At 57.9% G+C, this 17,418-nt stretch overlaps 1 protein-coding gene and 1 pseudogene across 3 annotated transcripts in view; one reads left to right on the forward strand and one right to left on the reverse strand.

Moving 5' to 3' along the window:
* LOC127462952 (class II histocompatibility antigen, B-L beta chain-like) overlaps window positions 1–17,418 on the reverse strand; it is an 82,619-nt gene that overhangs the window by 36,797 nt on the left and 28,404 nt on the right. The window lies entirely within an intron of this gene.
* Window positions 3,128–6,146, forward strand: LOC127462956 (class II histocompatibility antigen, B-L beta chain-like; annotated as a pseudogene).

Genomic DNA, 17,418 nt, shown 5'->3' on the forward strand with positions numbered 1-17,418 from the left:
ACTCGCTCCCAGTCGTTTCCAGTAGCTTCCAGCATGATTCCAGTTGCTCACAGCCACTCCCAGTCACCCCCAGTGTGGTCCCAGTCACTCCCAGGATGGCTGCAGACACTCCCAGTATATCCCAGTTGCCCTCAGGATGCTCGTAGTCATACCCAGTTACTTCCACTTGCCCCAGGATGCTTCCAGTTCCCATCAGTACAATCCCAGTCACTCCCAGTCTATGCCAGTTGCCTCCAGTATACACCTTGTCACTCCCAGTTACTCCCAGTTCCACCATACTTCCAGCATGGCCCCACTGGCTCCCAGTTCCACCCTGTGTAGTTTTACTCACTCCCAGTATGATCCTGGGTACTGACAGTCACTCCCAGGATGGTTCCAGTATGGCCCTGGATCCCAATCACTCCCAGTCACTCCAAATAGGATCCAAGTCACTCCCAATTGGATCCCAGTTACCCCCAAGGTGGTCTCAGTTGCTTCCAGTATGATCCCAGTTGCCCCCAGTGTGGTTCCAGTTGCTCCCATCCACCCCTTCTGTGCTTCCAGTCACTCCCAGTATCATCCCTGTCACTCCCAGTCACTCCCAGTAGATCCCACTTGCCTCCAACATGCTCCCAGTCACCCCCAGTATCACCTCACTCACTTTTAGTCATGCCCAGTATCATCCCACTATGATCCCAGTCACTCCCAGTACGATACCAGTCTCTCCGAGTAGGATCCAAGTTACCCCCTGCATGGTCCCAGTTGCTTCCAGTCACCCCACTCGAGTTCCACTCCCTCCCAGTCCCTCCCAGGACCATCCCAGTAGGATCCCAGTGACACCCTGGATGGTGGCACTCACACCCAGGATGAACCCAGACATGCCCTGGCACTCCCAGGATAAAGCCATTTGCCCCCAGCAGGGTCCCAGTTCCTCCCAGTCACTGACTATGGTTCCAGTTGCTCCCAGGATGATCCCTGGCACTCCCAGTCACTCCCACTATGATCCCAGTCAGTCTCAGTATGATCCCAGTCCCTCCTGGTCTCTCCCAGTATACCTCAGTTGAAGTCAATGTGGTCCCACTCACTCCCAGTTGCTCCCAGTATCTTCCAGCATAATCCCAGTTGCTCACAGCCACTCCCAGTCACTCCCAGTGTGGTCCTAGTTGCTCCCAGTTTTTCTACTGTGATCCCAGTTGCTCCCAGTTGCCCTGAGCAGAGAACCAGTTGCTTCCAGTATGATCCCTGTCTGATCCCAGTCTGATCCCAGTATTATCCCAGTACAATCACAGTTGTCCCCAGCATGGGCCAAGTTGCTCCCAGTTGCCTCCAGCACAGATCCAGTCAATCCAAGTGTGATGCCAGTCTTCCCCCAGCATGGTCCCAGTCAATCCCAGTTGCCCCATTGTAGATCCAGTCACTCCCAGTCACTCCTAGTGTGGTCCCAGTCGCTCCCAGTATGATCCCAGGAACCTCCAGCGTGATCCCACTTGCTCCCAGTATATCCCAGTTGCACCAATATGGTCCCAACTGCCCTCAGAATGCTCCCAGTCATTCCCAGTATGACCCCAGTCACCCTCACTGTGGGCCCAGTTGTCCCCAGCATGGCCAAGCTGCTCCCAGTTGCCTCCAGCACAGATCCAGTCAATCCAAGTGTGATCCCATTCTTCCCCCAGCATGGTCCCAGCCAATCCCAGTTGCACCACTGTAGATCCAGTCACTCCCAGTTGCTCCCAGTTGCCCCCCACATGGTCCAACTCACTCCCAGTGTGCTCCCAGTCCCCCCCACGATGGTTGCAGACTCTCCCAGTAAATCCCAGTAACCCTCAGCATGCTCACAGTCATACCCAGTTACTTCCACTTGCCCCAGGATGCTTCCAGTTCCCATCAGGACAATCCCAGTCACTCCCAGTCACTCCCAGTCTATGCCAGTTTCCTCCAGCATGCACCCTGTCATTCCCAGTCACTCTCAGTTCCACCATACTTCCAGCATGGCCCCACTGGTTCCCAGTTCCCCCCTGAATACTTGCAGTCACTCCCAGTATGATCCCAGTCACTTACAGTCACCCCCAGGATGGTTCCAGTATGGTCCTGGTCACTCCCACTAGGATCCCAGTCACTCCCAGTAGGATCCCAGTTGCCCCCAAGGTGGTCCCAGTTGCTCCCAGTATGATCCCACTGTGAGTCCAGTCACCCTCAGTACAATCCCAGTAACTTGCAGACACTTCCAGTACGAATCCAGTTTGTTCCCAGTCACTCCCAGTATGACCCCAGTCACCCTCACTGTGTCCCCAGTTTCTCCCAGCATTGGCCAAGCTCTCCAACTGTGATCCCAGTATGATCCCAGTACTCCCCAGCATGGTCCCAGTTGCTCCCAGTTTCTCCCAGTGTGATCCCAGTTGCTCTAAGTTGTCTCTAGGATTGACCCAGTCTCTCCCTTTAAGATCCCAGTCTGATCCCAGTATGAGCCCAGCAGGGGCCCAGCTGCTCCCAGGATGATCCCAGTTGCCCCCAGCGTGGTTCCAGTTGCTCCCATTCACCCCTCCTATGGTTCCACTCACTCCCAAACATTCCCAGTATATCCCAGTTGCCCCCAACCTGCTCCCAGTTGCTCCCAGTATGATCCCAGTTGCCCCAGTTCTGGTCCCGCTGGCTCCAGTCCAGGTCTCGGTGTATCCCGGTGTCCCCCCTGTCCCCCCACCCCGCTCTCACCCCCTTTTCTCTCCCCACAGAGCTCCTGAGCCGCCGGCGGCCGCAGCCCCTCCCCGTGGCCTCGGGCCCAGCCGGGACCCCCCAGTCCAGCCCCACCTGCACTTTGGGGGGGTCGTGTGTTCCCCCCGGCCCTGCTTTTGTTCACACCCCAGTTGGCTGCTCCCAGTGCTCCCAGTAAAGCTTCCCAGTTCTCTGCAGTCCCGGTTTTTGGGGGGGAAGTGAGTGGGCTCTGAAAATCCCAGGAATGGGGGGGTTTGGGCACTTCCAGACCCACAAAATCCTTTGAACAGGGCTTTTGGGGACATTCAGACCCCAAAAATCTTGGGAACATGGGGGCTCTCCTAGATCCCAGAAGTTACAGGAACATCGTGGTTGGGGCACTCCCTGACCCCAAAATATTGGAAGAGAGGGGCTTGGACACTCCTAGACCATGAAACGCATGGGAATAGGGGGTTGGGGCACTCCCAGACCCTAAAAATCCCCGAGAAAGTTGGCTTGGGCACATCCAGAGCCCAAAATATTGGAAAAGAGGGGACTGGACACTCCCAGACCCTAAAAATCCCAGGCAGAGTGGGATTTGGGAAGCGTCACACCCCCAGAATCCCAGGAACTGGAGGTTTTTGGGCACTCGGGGCCACCCAGAACCTCATCCCCACGTATCCAGGCCAACCCAAACGCCAACCCCAGGAATCCGGGAACTCCCAGAACCCACCTTGGACCCCCCAAAACCCGGGCAGGGTCAGCAGCAGCAGCCAATGGGAGCGAGCGCTGTTGGTGCGTCATCAGCTGCCGGGCAGACCCGTCCGGAACGGAGCCCTCCCCGAGCTCAGCCAGTCAGAGAACGCCCTCAACTCATTTTGGGGACCCGTGGGAGCTCCGGGAGCCCTGGCTGGGCATTTTTGGTGGGCCCTGAGCTCCCCCCTCCCCCGCAGCCCACGGACCCCCCGAACCCCCCAGCCCCGGGGCTGCCGCGGGGGCCCCCAACGGCCCTCAGCCAATCCCAAAGCGCCCACGCCGCCCGCGCCCAATCCCAGCGCGCCGCGCTGATGACTCATCAGTCGCCGGGAAGACGCCTCGAAAAAAGGGCCCCAACTGCGCCCTCAGCCAAGCCCAGCGCGCCCCAAACCCCCCAAAACGGCGCCGCCCGGCTGGTTTGGGGCTGTCAGCAGCTGTCCGGCGCTGGGCATGGAGCGTGTGCGGGGAGCTGGGGCCGTGCTGGCGGTGCTGGTGGTGCTGGGACCCCCCTGGCTGCGGGCGAGGAGCTGTCGGGTGAGCGGGGGGGTGAGAAAGGGGGGCAAGAGGGGAGAAAAGCGGGGGTGGGAGCCCCAAAAGTGAGTGCGAGGGGGGTCAGAAGGCCCGGAGTGAGTGGGAGGGGTGTGGGAGCCCCAAAGTGAAGGCGGGGGGGTCTGGGGATTGTGGGGCCGGTGGGAAAGGGGTGGAAGAGGGGGGCAAAGGGGTGTGGGAGAGCAGGCAGAGGGGTGCCCTGGGGGTTCCTGGCTGTCCATCGAGCCCTGGAGCGGTTCTCTGGGGTTCTGGGGGGGTCGGATCCACAGTGGGGGGGTCCCCAATCCCCCTGTCCGTCCCCAGGGGGCTGATGGGGGGGTTCTCCCCCAGCCAAGAGCCGGTGCTGGGGCGTCCATGGGGTAGAGGGGGTGAGAAAGGGGGGTCCGGGGTGGCCCCCTGAGCTCCCACCCTGCTGTGGGGGGCTGGAGGAAGATGGTGGGAGGACGGGGCACGCCCTGACCCGTGTCCTGCACACACAGGGGTGTTCCTGCACATGGGAAAGGAGGAGTGCCACTTCATCAACGGCACCGAGCGGGTGAGGTTTTTCGAGAAGCTCATCTACAACCGGGAGCAGCAAGCGCACTTCGACAGCGATGTGGGGGTCTTTGTGGGGGACACCCCGTTTGGGGAGATCCAGGCCAGGTACTGGAACAGCCAACTGGAATGGCTGGAGTACAAACGGTCTATGGTGGACAGGTACTGCCGGCACAACTACGAGGGGATCACCCCGTTCAGCGAGGAGAGGAGAGGTGACTGTGCGGCAGAGTGGGTCCCCTCGGCCCCTGCCCCGGGAATGACCCTGGAGCCCCTCAGACCCTCTCTGGGAATCACCCTAGACCCCTCAGCCCTCCCTCGTGGCCTTTTGCCCCCTCCCAGTTCCTTCCAGTCCATCCCAGTCTCTCCCAGTGCCCCCCCGCGTCTCCACCCCGCTGGGGCCACCGAGCTCACGCCCCTCAGCCAATCCCAGCGCGACTCTGATGACGCTCCAGTTGCCAGGCAGACACAAAGCAAAGAGTTCCCTCACCAGGACTCAGCCTCCCAGTCCCGCTCGCTTCCTTCCCAGTCCAGACCAGTCACTCCCAGTCCATCCCAGTCAATCCGAGTCCCTCTCACTCCACTCCCAGACCCTCTCGATCCATTCCCAGACCCTCTCACTCCATTCCCAGTCGTTCTCACTTCACTCCCACATCTCCCAACACTCTCCCCAGTGCCCCCACAAGCCCAACCCCTTCTCCCCCAGTCTATTCCCAGTCCCTCCCACTGCCATCCCAGTCCCTCCCACTGCCATCCCAGTCCCTCCCAGTGCCCTCCAAGGCCTCTGCCTTCCCTCCCAGTGCCCCCCAGCTGAGCCCAGTGTCTCCCCCGTCCCTGCCAGTGCCCCCCAGCGTGTCCATCTCGCTGGTGCCGTCGAGCTCCCAGCCCGGCCCCGGCCGCCTGCTCTGCTCCGTGATGGATTTCTACCCTGCGCCGGTGCAGGTGAGGTGGTTCCAGGATGGGCAGGAGCTGCCGGAGCACGTGGTGGCCACCGACGTGGTCCCCAACGGGGACTGGACCTACCAGGTGCTGGTGCTGCTGGAAATCCCCCCCCGGTGTGGGGTCACCTACAGCTGCCAGGTGGAGCACGTCAGCCTGGAGCACCCCCTCAGCCGGCACTGGGGTACGGCCCGGCCCCCCCAGCACCGGGGGGGCAACTGGGGGCGACTGGGAGGGAGTTTGGGGGGTGCTGGGGGTGATGGGAGGGGGGTTGGAGGGTCCTAAAGGGTCTGAGAGGGGCTGGGTGGGATCCCTGCAGGGGCTGGGAAGGGACTGGCAGGAGGTTGGAGGGACCCCCGGGTGGGCTGGGGGAGAGCGGGCCGGGCTCTGTGGGGTGCTGGGGGGTGCGTGGGAGGAGGTTTTGGGGGTGCTGACCCCCCCGGCTCCCCCCAGAGATGCCACCGGACACCGTCCGCAGCAAGATCCTGGTGGGGGTCGGGGGCTTCGTCTTGGGCTTGGTCTTCCTGGCGCTGGGGCTCGGCTTCTACCTGCGGGAGAAGGTAAAGGGGGGTCCCCAAAGGGGGGGTGTGTCCCCCCCCTTGCTCTCCCACAGCCTCTGGACCCCCCTGCCCCCCCAGCCCCTTTGCTCTCACCCCCTTTTCTCTCCCCACAGAGCTCCTGAGCCGCCGGCGGCCGCAGCCTCTCCCCGTGGCCTCGGGCCCAGCCGGGACCTCCCAATTTTGCCCCGCCCGCACTTTTGGGGGTCGTGTGTCCCCCCCAGCCCTCTCAGAGAGAATTAAATAAAGGAGCGTTTGCACTGCCTCTTTCTGCAGACCCCGATTCTCCTTTCTTCAGCCGACTCACCTGATCAGGGTAAGATTTCTTTTTCCCCACGCGCATGACTTTGTTCCGTAGTGCCGGGGTCACGCTACCTGTAAACGGCTGCTTCTCCCACGTCCTTCTGTTCGCCTTACGTCCCTCAGAACTCGACGAAGAGGAAGTCCCGTCCTGTTTCGGGCACCAGTTATCGATGGGGAGGCACGAACATAAGCTCACAGACCCCTAGGATTGGCAATATGTCAAATTTATTATTTAAATCAGTTAACTTTTATACAGTTTATTTGTTTAGGGCACATGCTCACAATAAGGTGATTGGATAGCTCAGTCTGTGCACGTGTCTCATGTCCCCAGTTCATTGGACCTGATGTTCTGTCCACGCGATCTGAAATCATCCTTGGCATAGAAACCTCTTTCTAATTAATCTGCTTTTAGAGTTTTACTAAATTTGCAGGTGTTTCATTATCTTCAGTTTCTCAAGGTTTTCTTTCTATAAACATATCATGTTCTCAAACCTTATAATTAGACACACAGCTAACAAGTATAAGCATCACATATTTTCACACAGTCTATAAGTATAAACAATACACACTTGACACTTCCATGGCAAGCAAGGCCTACAGAGTGCAGGAAAAATTGTTCACAGAAATCTCTGTATCCAGCGACACTAAACTCCTGCTCCCAGAGGAGCCTGGGGGCAGCTGGATCCAATCTGAGCCTTGCATTGTGCCAATGGTTTGAATTTAAGGAATTATAGAGATGGGATTGAACCAGTTTTGTCCCATAGGTTTTAATGATGGAAAAGCAGCTATATTTATATCAATTAACTACTTATTCTTAATAATGATCAGACAAAAGGACTAAACCAGAATTATTTACTACACAACATACACACTAAAACTACCAGTAGTAGAGGATAAGGCAGGACAGGGCACTACACTAAAGCAATTGTTGAAGCAATTCTACTAAAGGTGGCAAACAAGCAAGAATTCTTAATTAGAGATGGATGGAACTCCCCCAGAGCAGCGCTCGTGGGGAGATCTCTGCTCTCAACCTCCAGAAGTGACCTTGGGGGGTCCCCAGCCAAGGCAGGAATCTCCACACACCCCCAAGAAGGGTTCTGTTGGAAGAACCTGCCCCCGGGAAAGGGGACTGACCCTTTCTGGTAGAAACCCATGGACTGACAGTCCTTGGACTCCAGGGGTTCCCTCACCATCAGGGGCTTCATTTGGGGTGAAACCAGTCTGGGGTCCAACATCTCCTGCCTTGGCCTGGCCCCCTCTCAGCTCAGCACTGACCCCTTTGCAAATGGGGCATTGTCTTGGTGCCATTGCAGGGGGATGTCCTGCCCCAGTGTCCCAGTGTTCCTTTAATTCCCAGAGGCCCTGCAGTGTCCCAGTGGCCCCTTGATTCCATGACATGGAATCAGCTCAGGGTTCCTTTGGTTCCATGAGGCCCCCATGTCCCAAAGGCCCCTGGATTCCAGGAATTCCGCAGTGTCACAAGGTTCCTTTTTTTCCATAGGGCCCTGCAGTGTCCCAATTGTGCCTTGATTCCAGGAGTATCCAAATTCTCCCGGGGTTCCTTTGCTCTCAGGAGGTCCCGCAGTGTCCCAGCGGCCCCTTCATTCCAGGCAGGCCCAGGGAGACGAAGCCAAAGACGGAGCCCCGACCCCGTCAGCATCTTGGGGGGCGGGGGGGCAGGACCTGGGAAACGGCTGGGAAGGGACTGGGATGGACTGGGATGGACTGGGATGGACTGGGACAGACTGGGACAGACTGGGATGGACTGGGACACCAGGATACACCGGGACCAGGACTGGGACCCAGCAGGACCCCCCCAGGAGCAGGATCTGAGCCCACTGGGACCCTCCAGGACCAGAACTGGGGCAACAGCGATCATACTGGGAGCAACTGGGACCACACCGAGGGCTACTGGGAGCAACTGGAGGCCACATAGGATATAGTGGGAGTGCCTTGGAGTCACTGGGATCATACTGGTGGAAACTGGAATGTTACTGGGACCACACTGGGAGTGACTGGGAAGGACTAGGAGCATGCTGAGGGCTCTACTGGGATATCCTGGGAGTGTCTGCAACCATGGTGGGGGTGAATGGGACCATACTGGGAGTGACTGGGACTACGTGAAGGGGAATTAGGACCAGGCTGGGGGCAACTGGAAGGAACTGTGAGTGACTGGATCTACAATAGAAGCAACTGGCATTGACTGGGACTGTCAGGAGGGAGGACTAGGATCATACTTGGAGTGACTGGATCTGTGCTAGGGGCAACTGGGAGCAACTGGGACCATGATGGGGACAACTGGGATCATCCTGGGATCACGGTGGGAGAAGCTTGGCCCATGCTGGGAGCAACTGAGACCACACTGAGGCTGACTGGGGTCATCCTGGGACCATACCAGGAGTGAGTGGGATCATGCAGGAGGTGATTGGGATCATACTGGGAGCAACTGGGAGTGCACTGGGGATGACTGGAAGTGACTGTGAGCAACTGGGATCATGCTGGAAGCTTCTGGGGGCAACAGGGAATGAGTGGGACCACATGGAGGAAACTGGGAGCAACTGGGAGAGACCAGGAGTGACTGGGATCATCCTGGGACTGACTGGGCGCTGAATGCGAAAAATCGGTCCGAGAAACTGCTCAGAGACTTTTTTATCTTTAAGCAGCAAGGTATTTGTTTATTCAACGTTGGGAGCAAGCCAGCTGGCGCTGGACAAACTTGCTCGAAGGCTTCACACAAAATCAGCATTTTTATCCAATCTTCAGCTGGGATTAAATGCATATTCAAGTGATTACAACATCTATCGATGCATATTAATAACAGGCGGAGTAGAGGTGGAGCTCAGGCGGGGCTTGGGGCGGTGTTTCTCTTGGCCCTCAATCCTGAGGGTACTTCCACTCTTCCTCCATGGCTCTGGGGGCTTCAACTCATCTTCCTCAGCTTGACCTTCCTTCTCTTCCATTCTTCTTGACCCGCTCACTGAAGCTTGGAAAAAGCCCTGGCTCCCGGCCTATTCCTCCTATTCCAATGTTTCCCTGATCCTGCTGTCTCTCTAATTTATCCCCTCGAGGCCTAGGACATGTTCCTGTACTATTCTCTGAAGCTTTGCTCCAGTCAGTAGAACAGAACGAGCACAGATGGTCTTGGATGTTGGTAGCTTGTTAGCAGGCCCCAATTTCTTAGTTAACTCTTTTGGGCCTGGCCTCCTGTTTCCCCAGGGACACAGCCCGGGCCCGGCTGTTCCCATTCCCATTCCACGGGTTTGCATTCCTGTTCCAGCTGTTCCCATCCCGTTCTAGTTGTTCCCATACCATTCCAGGTGTTCCCATTCCCATTCCATGTGTTCCAATTACCATTCCAGGTGTTCCATCCCATTCTAGGTGTCTCCATTCCCATTCCTATTGTCCCTACTCCCGTTCCTGGTGTTCACATCCCACTTCTGTTTTCCCCATTCCCAGTTCTTGGTGTTCCCATTTATATTCCAGGTGTCTCCATTCCCATTCCTATTGTCCCCATTCCCATTCCAGGTGTTCCCATCCCACCTCTGTTTTCCCTATTCCCATTCCTGTTGTCTCCATTCCCTTCCAGAAGTCCCCATGCCAATTCCTGGTGTGCTCAGTCTGCTCCCAATGTTCCCATTCCCATTCCAGGTGTCCCCATTCCAATCCCAGGTGTTCCCATTCCCATTCCTGGTGTCCCCAAACTGCTCCCAATGTTCCCATTCCCATTCCAGGTGTCCCCATTCCAATTCCTGGTGTCCCCAGTCTACTCCCAATGTTCCCATTCCCATTCCAGGTGTTCCCATTCCAATTCCAGGTGTCTCCATTCCCATTCCTGGTGTCCCCAACCTGCTCCCAATGTTCCCATTCCCATTCCCAATTTTCCAATTCCCAGTCCAGGTGTCCCCATTCCCATTCCTGATGTCCCCATTCCCATTCCAGGTGTCCCCATTTCCATTCCAGGTGTCTCCACTCCCGTTCCAGGGGTTCCCATTCCCATTCCTGGTGTCCCCATTTCCATTCCAGGTGTTCCCATTCCCATTCCAGGTGTTCCCACTCCAGGTGTCCCCATTTCCATTCCAGGTGTTCCCATTTCCATTCCAGGTGTTCCCATTCCATGTGTCTCCATTCCAAATCCAGGTGTTCCCATTTCCATTCCAGGTGTTTCCATTCCAATTCCAGGTGTCCCCATTTCCATTCCAGGTGTTCCCATTCCAGGTCTCCCCATTTCCATTCCAGGTGTTCCCATTCCCATTCCTGGTGTTCCCATTCCATGTGTCTCCATTCCAATTCCAGGTGTTCCCATTTCCATTCCAGGTGTTTCCATTCTCATTCCTGGTGTCCCCATTTCCATTCCAGGTGTTCCCATTCCCATTCCTGGTGTTCCCATTTCCATTCCAGGTGTTCCCATTCCTGGTGTCCCCATTTCCATTCCAGGTGTTCCCATCCCTATTCCAGGTGTTCCCATTCCAGGTGTCTCCATTCCAATTCCAGGTGTTCCCATTTCCATTCCAGGTGTCCCCATTTCCATTCCAGGTGTTCCCATTCCCATTCCTCGTGTCCCCATTTCCATTCCAGGTGTTCCCATTCCTTTTGTCCCCATTCCCATTCCTGGTGTCCCCATTCCCATTCCAGGTGTTCCCATTCCCATTCCTGGTGTTCCCATTCCAGGTGTCTCCATTCCAATTCCAGTTGTTCCCATTCCCATTCCAGGTGTTCCCATTTCCATTCCAGGTGTCCCCATTTCCATTCCAGGTGTTCCCATTTCCATTCCAGGTGTCCCCATTTCCATTCCATGTGTTCCCATTCCCATTCCTGGTGTTCCCATTCCCGTTCCAGCTGTCTCCATTCCCATTCCAGGTGTTCCCATTCCCATTCCAGGTGTCTCCATTCCCATTCCAGGTGTTCCCATTCCCATTCCAGGTGTTCCTTCCCCATTCCACATGTCCCCATTCCCATTCCTGCTGCCCCCATTCCCATTCCTAGTGTCCCCAGTCTGCTCCCAATGTCCCAATTCCCATTCCAGGTGTTCCCATTTCCATTCCTGTTGTTCCCATCCCATTACTATTGTCCTCATCCCATTCCTGATGTCCCCATTCCCATCCCAGGCATTCTCATTCCCATTCCAGGTGTTCCATCCCATTCTAGGTGTCACCGCTGTCATTTCCCCTGCTGGTTTACCTTTAAACCAGCACACCAGGGCTGTGCCCAACGGGGGTCCCTGTGGATCATCCAACGCGGGTCCTCCCATGGCTGATGGAGTTGGAGCAGCGGCCGAAGCTCTTCCCGCAGTCGGGGCACTCGGGGCTTCTCTTACCGGTGGGTCCGTTGGTGGGAGGTCAAGGCAGAGCTGTCCCTGAAGCTCTTCCCACACTCCCCACACTTGTGAGGCCTCTCCCTGATGTGGATGCGAAGGTGGGTGTAGAGGGTGGAGCTGTCCCACATTCCCTACACGTGTAGGGCCGTTCCCCAGTGTGGATGTGCTGGTGGCTGAGCAGCTTGGTGCTTGTGCTGAAGCTCTTCCCACATTCCAAGCACTTGTAGGGCCATTCCCTGGTGTGGATGCAACGGTGTTTGCAAAGGCTGGAGCTGTCCCTGAAGCTCTTCCCACACTCCGCACACGTGTAGGGCCGTTCCCACTGTGGATCATCTGGTGTCGGAGCAGGTTGAAGCTCTGATTGAAGCTCTTCCCACACTCCCCACACATGTAGGGCCGTTCCCCACTGTGGATGCGACGGTGTTTGCGGAGGGTGGAGATGTCATTGAAGTTCTTCCCACACTCCCCACACGTGTAGGGTCGTTCCCCAGTGTGGATGTGCTGGTGCCTCAGGAAGCTGGATCTCTTCCTGAAGCTCTTCCCACATTCCAAGCACCTGAAGGGTTTCTCCCTGCTGGGAGGCTGCTCAGGGACCACCAGCTCGCAGCTCTGCCTCAAGCTCCGGCCGCCTTCCCAGCACAGGCTGGCTCTTTCCTCCTCACAGCCCCCTGGGCTGGCTTTGGAGCCCCTCCTGCGGGGGCATCTCCGGCCCTTTTCCTCCCCGCTGCCTTCCTGCGCCGGGGAGCCCTTCAAAACGGCCTCTCCCACCAGGCTCTGCCGGGGGGATTTGTCCTCCGCGCTCTCCGGCCTCACCTCGGGGCCTGGGGCAGGAACCAACAAGGACACGCAGGGGATTTGCCTCCGGCCCACAGGGAAGCCCAAGGACATCCCCCCAACTCCGGCCCCACCAGGACAGCCACAAAAGACAAAAGACCCACCCAAAGGGGCACTGACTTCCTCCTCACCTGCCTGGGGGGCCCAAGGCATCTTCCTCTTCCTCGCAGCCTCCTCCTCCATCCGCCCAAGCTTTGGGAAGCAAAAATAATGCTGGGGGGGACAACATGGGGTGAGCACATTGCCCATGGGGTTCCTCCTGCCCAAGTCCAGCTCAAGGACTCACCGGGCATCTTGTGTCCATAAAAACCCCCAAAACAACAACATTCAGCCCAAAAACCCCAACCAAAATTCCCCCACTCTGCTCTCTGGGGTTAGGGGGATCCCCCCTGTCTGGCCTGATGGCACTTCTGCCTGCATTGGGGGTCCCCCTTCTCCGGGCTGCCGGGGGTCCCGCGGCTCCGGGGGGTTCCCACTCTCTGGGGTCCCCTTGAGTGTTGCCAGGGGGGTCCCAGGGCTCACTTCTCCCCACTCTGCCTCCCGGGGCCGGCCGGCCCTCCTCTCTCGGCTCCCACCCTCGCAAACCTCTTGGCGCTCTCAGCTCCCACCCCGCCTCAAGGCCCCCCCTCCTCTCCACACTCCAAGGCCGTCCCCCTCCCAGGGACCCCCGCTTAAGGGGCCCGGCGCTCCCTCTCTGCTCCCCCCCTCCAGCATTCCGGGGGTCCCCCAGCTCCGGGATCGCCCCTCTCCGCTCTCCCCACTCCGCGGCTACCGGGGTTCCCCCCCGGCTCTCACGGGGGCCCCCAAACCGCTCTCGCCCCCCCCCGCCATTGCCCAGCCACCGCCAGGACCTTTTGGCTGCTCTTCTTTGTGCTCCCACTCGGCTCCTGCCTCGGCTGGGCCGCCGCTTTTGGCGGGTTTCCTCCTCCGGGATCCGCCCCCTGCAGCCCTTCCCCCCCTGGACCAGCCCCCTTGGGCCCCCCTTGGGCCCCCCTTGGGCCCCCCTTCGCCCCCCCTTGCCCAGTAAGTCTGATTATACAGACAAGCAATTGGTTTTCATCCACAAAACCCAAATGTATAACCCAGCACCCTGGGGCATGAACAATGTGGTTTTCCTTGGGCCCCCCCAAGTCCAAAGTAAAGGGAGAGGAGAAAAAACCTGCTGGTGGGAGAGCTGTTGCAGTCTGGTCAGAAGTGGTGATTGCAGTCCAGTTGAGGGTGGTGGTCTCAGTCTGGTTGAGAGTGGTGAGCTGCAGCCTTCCTCTGGATCCCACGAGTGGTGGAAAGGTTCCGAAACTCCAGGTTTATATATTCTCCAGTTCAGGCAGGAATGGTCAGTCGTCCCCTCAGAGCAGGGAATTCCATAAAAGGATGATCAGTTCTTCCCTAAGAGCGGGGAATTCCATAAAAGGATATGAGGATTGTCAGGGCAGGGAATTCCATAAAAGGATATGAGGATGCTCCGTCCTCAAAAGGGTATGAGGACAGGGACACCCCCCCCACCTCGCAGCCCCCCCCCCCCGACAACAGTTCCTGGGAAAATGGCATGGAAGGCCATAGAATACACACTTTTGGGCTACACCCATCCAGTGAGGAATCGGTCCCAGCTGTTCTAACTAGGACACTGTGTCCGTCATCGCTGCCATCATCATCATCATCGGCCTCGTGGCAGTCGGTGTCTGGAAGCTCCGATTCGGTAACTCCCGGGATGGGGGTCGGCAAGGGGCACGGATCCGCCCGGCAGCATTCCGGGGATCCTGTGCCACGGGTGCTGATCCCACTTTCTTGCCATAGGGAAGAGGGAGGGGAATGGATACGACCCCGCGCCCACCAGTGAGTCCCAGCAGCGTGTGTGGATCCAGATCCTCTGTGCAGGGATCCCAGGATGGATGCCGGGATTCCAGAGGGGAATGGGGGCCTAATGGCTAGAGCGGGATTGGAAGGGGATTGCAGCTCAGGGCAGGATTCCAGAGTGGGATCAGGTGGAATTGTGGACTGAGATCACGGCTGGATTCTGGAGTGGGATTGGGGTGGGATGGACGGAGCTGGACCAGGTGGGATTCCGCAGCAGTTCCTACTCTCCCTGGGCTCCACAGCCGGCTCCATCCCCTGGGATGGGAACAGGGACATGGTGACTCCTTTCCCCACTCTCATCCCAGCAGGAATCACAGCCTGAGCGATCCCGGAGCTGGATCTGCCCCTCCCCTCTCCATGTGGAAAGGCAGGAGCTGCTGGCAGAGCTCATCCCGCTGCTCCCACCCACCCCGGCCCCCCTACGGCTCTTCCTGATGGATCAACTTCCTACTTTTTCCCGTGTGAAACCCAGGACCACAATTATTCCTGAGGCTTTAATTTGGGTGTGAAAATCTCCTGCTTTGGGCAAGAAATCCTGGCTCCTCCTCCCGTATCCGGCAGTTCCTCTGTGGGAACCAGAACTGGGAATGGGGACAGGGGGGCTGGGATGGGGACATTGGGGACAGGGATGGGGACACTGGGAGCAGGTTGCAGACATCAGGAATGGAAATGGGAACTTCAGGAGACAATGGGGAAAGGGATGGGGACACCAGGAGCAGGATGGGATGACCAAGAGAAGGCTGGGGACACTGGAACATGCTGAGGTCATCAGGAATGGGATGGAGACACCAGGAATAGCAATGGAGACATTGGGAGCAGGTCTCCCTGGAGGAACTGGGAATGGGGACACACGGAAATGGGAATATGGAAAACAGAGCTGGGATGGGAACATCAGGAATGGGAATGGGGACACCAGGAATGGGAATGGGGACACCAGGAATGGGAATGGGGAAAACAGAACTGGGTTGGAAACTCTAGAATCGGAATAGGGACACCAGGAATGGGAATGGGGACACCAGGAATGGGAAGGGGGACCTGGAGGACCACGTTGGGGACACTGGGAGCAGCCTGGGGAGAGCAGGAACTGGGATGGTAACACCAGGAAAGGGAACGGGGACATCGGCAGCAGGTTGGAGACACCAGGGACTGGGAATGGGGACAACAGGAATGGGATGGGAACAATGGGAATGGGAACACTGGGAATGGAAACACCAGGAATGGAGTCGGAACATGAGGGACCAGGATGGGGACACTGGGAACTGATGGAGAGGAGCAGAGACCCCAGACTCACCTAAACCCCTCCCAGAACTGAGGGCCAAGAGAAGCTCCGCCTGAGCTTTGCCCATTATTAATATGCACAGATAGATGTTGTGATCAGATGAATATGATTTATCATATTTAATCACATATGAAAATTGTATACAACCCCGATATTGTGTGAAACTCTCGACCAAGTTCTCTGTGGTTCGAACCACGCTCGCTGCCGACGTCGGTAATAAATCCCTTTGCTGCTCAAAGATCCAAAGTCTCTGAGCAGTTCTTCGGACTGGGTTTTTCAGCATCACAGAGGCAAAGGCACAACTGACGGATCCCCTCAGAGGGCAACATTCTCACCAAAGCTCCCCTCTCAGCTTCCTTTACACTGACCTCTGACTGCAGGGACCTCCTTCCCACTCTGCTGATGCTTCTCAGGTTGCGAACCACCCGGAAAAAAACCCAAATGTCAAGGGATGTGCTTAGATTCACCAAAGATACAGCCCACCAGAATTAACATCTGATTCAGACTGGCAGGAAAATGCTCACCTTGCTCATCGTTCCTCCGGTGCCAAAGGCCCCCCCACCGCTTGCATCCCACCTGGAAAAAACAAGAAGACGCTCACAGAACGACCTTTGAAGAGAAGTGCCTGTCACAACTGCAAGGAGGGATGCACAACAATCTCACGTGGGGGATATTCTCTGCTCTGCCCTGCAGACCCTTGTGCTGGGGTCAAAACTCAGCCTCTCTGCTTCCCTCCCCTGAGGGACTTGTTCTTAGACATCCCTTTCCCCTCCCGGCCATTCCCAAGCCTGGACCCGGCTCTCATCCCCTCTCTGGCTCAGAGCCCTCAACTTCTCTTGCAGAGAGCTGGGCCTGTCAACCCAGCTGCCAAAAGCACGGCCCTTGGGCTGCCTCGGAGGTTCCTGCAGTCGCCCCAGGCCCTGCCCAAGGCCCTCCCATCAGGGGCTGGGCCCTGGGGGCCGGGGGAGAACCCACCCGCGGCTTGGCCCTTCTTGCCCAGCCCTGCTCTGGCCCAGCCTCCTCCCCCTGCACACTCCCCACTGCCACAGCCTGCGCTGGGGCAGCATTTCCTTCCTGGGCCCTTTCCAGCTGCCCCCATGGGGACACTTCCATTTTCTGGGCCAGGCCCCAGAGGCAATCCCAGCCAGTCCTGCCCCTCGGCCCCAGCCCGGCTCACTGACTCCTGGGGGCCCCTGGAAGCCAAGAGCCAAAGGCCGACCCCCCCAGAGTGCAGCCCCACCATCTGCACTGGGGCCCCAGGGCTTCCCTTTCCCAAGCAGCCCCTGCAAAGCCGTGTCAGAGACAAAACTGGGTGACCTGAGTCCTGGATGCTTTTAGGAAAGAGGTCTGAACATTTCTTGAAGAATGGAGGGGGGTGACTTTTTTATCCTTGACCTTTCCAGTTCTCCATTTGGGGGCAGGATGTCCTCTGGGCCAATGTTTTGTTCCCTTTGCAGTGAGTGCAGCCTCAGAGGGCTGAGCCCTCTCTGGCTGGGCTTGGCCTCTCCTGCAGAGACTCAGGCCTGGCTGGGCTGCCCCAGGCAGACGCTGCAGGAAGAAGAGCTCAGGCCGCCTGGGTCTGGTGTCCCTGGGGCTCAGCCTGTGCCCCATTGCTGGGCAGGGGCTGAGCCCCACCTCTGCCTCGGGGCCTTGGCCAAAGGGCTGCCAAGGAAGAGGCCCAGGAGCCTTGGGGCCTGCCCAGCTTTCCTCCTCCCTGGGGGCTCTCAGTCCTCCCCTGACACCGGGTGGGCCCAAGGCCTTGCTGGCTTCGGGCTCACGGCCCGCCGGCACCATCCCAGCGGCCTGACCCCCCTCCTTCCCCTCTCTCCAGT

The sequence above is a fragment of the Manacus candei genome, unplaced genomic scaffold (assembly GCF_025592945.1).
Source record: "Manacus candei isolate 608988 ecotype Guabito, Panama unplaced genomic scaffold, ASM2559294v1 h1tg000147l, whole genome shotgun sequence".
In the NCBI taxonomy this organism is placed as follows: Eukaryota; Metazoa; Chordata; class Aves; order Passeriformes; family Pipridae; genus Manacus; species Manacus candei.